Genomic DNA, 7,500 nt, shown 5'->3' on the forward strand with positions numbered 1-7,500 from the left:
TTGTACTGGTTCTGTGCAAGTGCCGGGCATTCACTTGCTATGTGGTTTATGGTTTCATTTTTCGTATTGCACTTCCTACATATGGGAGAGATGTTACTCCATCTATCGTTCTTTTCTTTGAACATATCTGGTTCTTAGGGCCTGATCTTGTGCCGCTGTTATCATTCCTTTCAGTTTTCCTTCTTTAGCTCTCCCCTCTGTAGCCATTGCCAATTGTCTTCTGGCTAGTTCTTTTTAGTCTGTCTCATTGTATTGTGGTCCGTGCATTGGTTTGTTGTGCCAGTCCTCTGTTCTGTCTGTCTTTCTCCTGTCTCTGTATATTTCTGGGTCTTCGTCTACTTTTATTAGTCCTTCTTTCCCATGCACTCTTTAGCCACTCGTCTTCACTGGGTTTCAGATATTGCCCCAGTGCTCTGTTTCTCGATGTTGACGCAGTCCTCATACTTAGTAGTCCTCTCCTCCTTCCTTTCGTGTTATGTATAGTCTGTCCATATTTGCTCTTGGGTGTAGTGCTTTGTATATTGTCATATGTTTCCTGGTTTCTGATCTATGCTGAGGAGTTCTGCCTTCGTCCATTCCACTATTCCTGCGCTGTATCTGATTCTGGCACTGCCCATGTGTTTTATGGCTTTTATCATATTTCCGGTGTTGAGTTTTGACTTGAGTATCGCCTTGAGTTTCTGCATATATTCTTTCCTGATCATGTCCTTCATCTCTTGGTGTTTTATATCCCTCCTTCCATTATTCCCAGGTATTGTATCCTGTCTCATCTATGTGTTTGATGTTGCTCCCATCTGGTAGCTTTATCCCTTCAGTTCTCGTTACTTTGCCTTTTGTATGTTGACTAAGGCGCATTTTTTCTATTCCAAACTCCATCCTGATGTCCCCAGTATACAATCCTTACAGTCTGGATTAGGGTATCTATTTCCTTGATGCTCTTACCATACAGCTTGATGTCGTCCATGAACATCAGATGGTTGATTCTGTTGCCTCTTTTCTTGAGTTGGTACCTGGCATCCATCTTCTGTAGTACTTTTGTCATGGGAATCATGGCTACTACGAGGGAGTAGTGGGGACAGTGAGTCGCCCTGGAAGATCCCATCCTCCCGATATTAACCTCTGCTAGTCTTATTCCAGAGCTTGTAAGTATTGTATTCCAGTTGCGCATTGTATTTTTGAGGAAGCTGATGGTGTTTTCCTCTGCCCCATATATTTTCAGGCCCGTTCTATTAGCCATGTGTGTGGTATCATGTCGAAGGCTTTCTTATAGTCTATCCATGCCATGCTTAGGTTGGTTTTTTTTTTTTCCTTCTCCTACTGTTCTTCATTACCATTTTTATCTATCAGGAGCTGGTCTTTTGTGCCCCTACACTTCCTTCTGCAGCCTTTCTGTTGGTGGGGGATGATGTTTGTCTCCTCTAGGTAGTTGTATAGCCTTTCACTGATGATACCTGTTAGTAACTTCCACATTATTGGTAGGCATTGTGATAGGCCTGTAGTTTTTATGGCTATATTTCCCTTACTCTTGTCTTTTTTGTATTAAGGATGTTTTTCTTCCTGTGTCATCCATTTGGGTGCTTGGTGATTTGAGATACAATGCTGGAGTTGTTCTGCTATTCGTGGGTGTAGGGCCTTGAAGTTTTTGAGCCAGTATCCATGGACTTCATCGGGACCTGGGGCTTTCAGTTTAGGGCATTTTCTTTCGTTGGTGTCTGACTGTGTCTGTCGTGATCTCTGTGAATCTTTGTTTTATTCTCCCTGTTTCTTCTTCCTTGACTTCCTGGAGCCATGTTGCATGTTTGTTGTGTGATACGGTATTGCTCCATATGTTTTCCCAGAGTCTCTTACTTGGTTCGGCTTCAGGAATTTCTGGGTGGTTGTCTTCCCCTCTTAGTTGGCTGTATAGTCTTTTCTGGTTGGTTCTGAATAGTTTGTTCTGTTGGTATCCCTTATTCCTGTCATGTACCGTTGGATCTTATGTGCTTTGGCCTTAAGCCTCTGTTTTACATCTTCTATTGTGTTGTTTAGTCCTCTCTCTTGTACTTTGTATTTCTCGTTGAGTTCCTCCTCCTTGTTTTCTTGCTTCTTAGCCTTTTTTCTGCCATCTCTTTCAGTTTACTCAAGTCAGATCTCATTACCATGATTTGCTTTTCCAGGCGCCTTTTCCAAGGAGGTTGCTGTTTTGGTTTCTGTTGGGTTGGCTAATGGTGTTGGTGTGTTCGAATCCCATCAGTTCTGCTACTAATCTTGCTCCTGCATATGTCAAGTTATTTGTTTCTGTGATACTGGTGGTGTGTATTATGCCCATTATTTCATTGACCTCACTTGTTTTCTCCCTTAATTTCTTGGTGTTGTAGGCTTTCATGGAGGGGATCTTTGTTCTCTCTGTATCTGGCTCCATCCATTGTCTAATCTTTTCTACCCATTCCGTCCTCTCTGTTACTTCGTCGGTGTGTTCTTAGTGTGTCGTTGTTTGATACTCATCCTCCCTGTCGTCCTCTGTGGCATCGTCTCTCAGTTCGTCTTCGTGTAATTCGTTGTCGTGTGACATTTCCCTTTCCGCCAGTTCTTCTCTTTCTGTTGGGGAGAGCCAGTTCTTTTTCTTTATGTTCCTTACTTGGTCTGCCAGCCTCTGCTCGGTTTGTGGGGTGTTATTCCTCTCATTCCAGATGTTGACCAATCTTCTTCTATATCCTCTCTCCGTCGGGTTGCTTTCTGATGTAGCATCTCCATATTTCCTTATTTTCTTCTCTTGTCCATTTCTTCCTTTTTGCCTCTGTAGCTCCAATCTCAGGCTGTTGATTACTGTTGTTGTGGTGATCAGTTGCTGGATGACGACCTCCAAGTACCTGACTGTCTTCTCCTTCAATTGGGTTGAATACCTGGTTGCCGGACGAAGCTCCTCTGTTGCCAGAGGTTCCATTTACGTCGTTGTCGTTTATTCCTTCATTTCTTTCCATCATTGCTGAGTTTTGCTATTTAACCCATAGCTGGACCCTACCCCATCAGGGATAGGTAGTACTCATTTACAGCTGAGTAGACTGAGGAAATTATGGTAAAGATCCTTTCCCAAGGAATCAACGCCGAGGAGAGCAGTCACCCATCCAACAACTGACCAGCCCCAATGTTATTATTATTATTATAATTATTATTATTACTATTATTATTACCATTATTATTATTATTATTATATTATTATTATTATTATTACAGTGGTACCTCGACATACGAAATTAATCCGTTCCGAGGCGGCCTTTGTATCATGAGCTTTTCGTATCTTGAACCACATTTTACATGTAAAATGCCTCATCCGTTCCAAGCCCTACAAAACACTCCAGAAAATTATATTCCAGCCTTACAACACATATTTCTAGGGTTACGACGCCAATCCGACCGAGGAAGAAATATGATTCCAAAAAAGGGCAACAAAATACTGTACATACTTGAGTAATATTCAACTGCATGTAATGTTTAACCATTTTTACTGCATATATTAGGACTTTAGCATATGTCCCTTAGCAAAAAGCCTAGTCTATGTTAGCAGTTGTATTGTAGCCTAGTCTATGATTCTGACATCTAACCTAAGAAGCTAAAAGCTTAGAATATGCCAATAAAAATGTATAAATAATCAGTATGTACTCATTTCAAATAATTATTAATTAATCATTAACTATAATACATAAACAAACAAAAAAAAACCTTCCAACCAATTTTGTTTACATTCAGCACTTACAAGTACCGAACGATCGCCAAGCAATCACTTTTCCTAGGAACACAGTAAGCCATAAATTTTCATTAGTATCTCTCTTCAACTAATGAAACTACCAAACAATATAATAACCATTCATTTCTATTCTTTATTCTATCTTTACCTAATGGAGATACCGAGTGACTGACAGCTATAATGGAATCATACATAATATTAAAACAGAAGAATTCTAGAAAATACGTATTTGTTGGCTTTGATGATAGCAGTCCGATTTATTTTATATTTTATGATATCTAATTCACAATTTTTTTTATCAAATGTATTGCATGTACTCATTTCAAATAATTATTAAGTAACCATTAACAATAATAAACAATCAAACAAAAACAAAAAAAAAGCCTCCAACCTTCTGTTTACGTTCAGCACTTACGAGTACCGAAACGATCGCCAAGCAACCACGTTCACCTAGCACACAGTACGTACAGTAATCAAAATTTTTCATATCTCTCCTCAACTACTGAAACTACCAAAACAGTATAATAACCATTCATTTCTATTTATTCTACTCTTTACCTAATGTTACTTTTTTTTTATTAAATGCATTGCATGAATAAGTTTTTCAATTTACAGCATCCTTTTACCAATAGAATACATAGAGCACATGTGGTAGATGCTGACCAATAGGAGAGCAGGATCTTACGGCGGTGACTAGCATCAGGAACCAATGGGAGAGCAGGGAGGATGGTGGCGAGTTTACTCAGTAGGCAGCGGACGCGTTTTAAAATTGTTCTCGGTGGTCCGGGCGAACTCTCGGGACTTTACAGCAACAACCTTTCGTAACTTGAACTATTTTCATATGTAGAGCCAAAAAAATCTTCGTATTTGCTTTTGTAACTCGAATTTTTCGTAAGTAGAGCCTTTTGTATGTCGAGGTACTATTATTATTATTACTATTATCATTTGAAAATATTAATAAACATATTATACATACTGTACCATAAAAATCTCTCACCTCAGTAAAGAGAGAGAGAGAGAGAGAGAGAGAGAGAGAGAGAGAGAGAGAGAGAGAGAGAGATTGAGAGAGAGATGAGAGAGAGAGAGAGAGAGAGAGAGCTGGAGTTCGAAGAAAGATGCGTGAAGATTGGGATTTCCTTCGTTCTTACATAATTTTTAAAATTTATAAACTAAAATCTTACTAATTCACTGTAGTATTTTCTTTATTGAAGTGATTGCTCTTTACATTAATATTAATATTCGAAAATCAGTAAATCATTTAGCATACAAAAAGTAGACATCTCTGTAAGAGAGAGAGCGAATTATTATTGTTATTAAGTGATATCATTTAATTTTATTAAACTTACTAATACAGTATTGATCAATATTAATATTTTAAAATTAGTAAATCATTCTTGTATCATAAAAATGTATTTAGGCATGAAAATAAAATACACTAATTAGTGATTATTTATCGTCGGAAAACCCCACGAATAGGCGAATTCACCGCAAATAATGGGTAGCTATGGTCCAGAGAAAAATCCGTGAATCCGCAGAACGCAAATACGGGGGGCCACTGTTTACGGCCATACAACGATAGTACATAACTAGTCTAATTTGGGCTATGAACATGATTATAGAAACTATGAGAATGAAAGCAAGGTACAAACATGCGAGAGAGAGAGAATTATTATTGTTATTAAGTGATATTATTTAATCTTATTAAACTTACTAATACAGTATTGATCAGTATTAATATTTGAAAATTAGTAAATCATTTTTGTATCATAAAAATTTATTTTAGGCATGAAAGTAACATCAAAATACACTAATTAGTAATTATTTATCGTCAGAAAACCCCGCGAATAGACGAATTCACAGCAAATAATGGGTTAGATATGGTCCATCCAGAAAAATTTGAAAACTGCTAATCTGGAGAACGCGAATACAGGGGGGCCACTGTATTGGCTAAATAGGAGAGATGTTTATGGGAGCCATACAACGATAGTACATAACTAGTATAATTTGGGCTATGATCATGATTATAGAAACTATGACAATGAAAGCAAGGTACAAACATGCAACACAGCATAACAGCAGAGGCTTGATTGGAAGCAATGCTGAATTTTTAGCTAGAGAGAGAGAAATTCGAATAGATATAAAGTAACATAAAACGAGAGTGAGAGACTGGAATTCGAATAAAAATGAAGTAAAAGTTACTAAAACAGTCCATGAGAGAGAGAGAGAGAGAGAGAGAGAGAGAGAGAGAGAGAGAGAGAGAGAGAGAGAGAGAGAGAGAGAGAGAGAGAGAGAGAGAGAGAGACTGGAATTATTACGAAGCAGATTTACCAAAGGAACAAGTTCTTTTTCAATTTCATAATGACAGTAGACATTTGGGCAAACAACCTTGAAGAAAATACGTGGGTGACCCAGAGCCGAATTAAACAGTAATATTTTTGTTAAGTATCTGTCTTTCTTGCCTTGGTAGAAATTGTCTAAGAAGATCTATCAAAAAAAATTTTTGTCATTCAGTCGCAATTTTGATTTTACTCAGGGAACTATAAGATCATATATGTTTTGGGTGATTTCAATGCTAAAGTAGGTCAAAAGAAGAGAGGAGAATCAGCTGTAGGTAAATTCTGAGTAGGAACAAGAAATGACAGAAAAGACATATATGCTTGTAGAATTTTCTGAAAGAAACAATCTAAAAATCTTAAACACCTTTTTTTTTATAAAAAGGAACATGGAAAATGGACATGGAGAAGCATAAACGGTGAAAAATAGATTTTTCTCAGTGAAAAAGTTAATTTAGTTAAAGATGTAACAATGTTAAACAAGTTAAAAGTCAAACGACCATAGAATGGTGAGAAGTAACATTTATCTACATCCAAGGAAGGAAAGAGAAAAACAAATTTTAAGAAAATAAACACTCCTGTAATAAGACAAAAATCTGATGAGTTTAGTTTAGCAATACTAATTAGTTAGATACTCCCAGCTACATGATGAAATGGAAGCAAGAGGAAATGAATAGTAACTTAACAAAATTTGTATTGGAATCAGCACAAGACATAGGTGGAAAAGTTCATAAACAAGATCAAGGAAAACTATCAGAAAACCCCAAAAACTTAAAGAACTAGCAGAACTATCCAAAACAATAAACACGAAAAACCCAAGACATTCATAAACACAATCAGACCAAAATTGAGGAAACACTAAAGAAGGGAAGAAGCATCAAGTTGCTGAAAAGAAGACTTGGAACAGGGCGCCAACAGATATTTGCTTTAAAGGAGGAAAATGGAAATATTATCAACAAAAGAGATAAAAGGATAAAAATTCGGCTGAGGATTTCTATAGAATGCTGTACAGTTGTGGATAGGAAATTAACTTTGTCAATAGAAATAATGAAACACCTGAGCCGATACCAATAGAAATAATGAAACGCCTGAGCCAATACCAAAAGAAATAATAGAAACGCCTTGGATCCGATAACAAAAGTAACAGTAGAAGTAAAGAAAGCATTAAAAGGCATGAAAAGAAACAAAGCAGCAGGAGAAGATGGTCTAACAAATGATTTGATAATAGATGGAGGAGATTTCATAATGGTAAAACTCGATGAACTCTACACAAAATGCTTGCAAGAATGCTCTATACCTACAGCTTGGAAAAACTTTATTATATTAATAATCAAAAGAAGTGAAACACAAAAGACCTGAAAAATTACCACCCAAAATAAGTTTACTTTCAGTAATAAATATCTACAAAGATCATATCAGGCCGAAGAGAAAGACAGCTAGACT

The sequence above is a fragment of the Macrobrachium nipponense genome, chromosome 32 (assembly GCF_015104395.2).
Source record: "Macrobrachium nipponense isolate FS-2020 chromosome 32, ASM1510439v2, whole genome shotgun sequence".
In the NCBI taxonomy this organism is placed as follows: Eukaryota; Metazoa; Arthropoda; class Malacostraca; order Decapoda; family Palaemonidae; genus Macrobrachium; species Macrobrachium nipponense.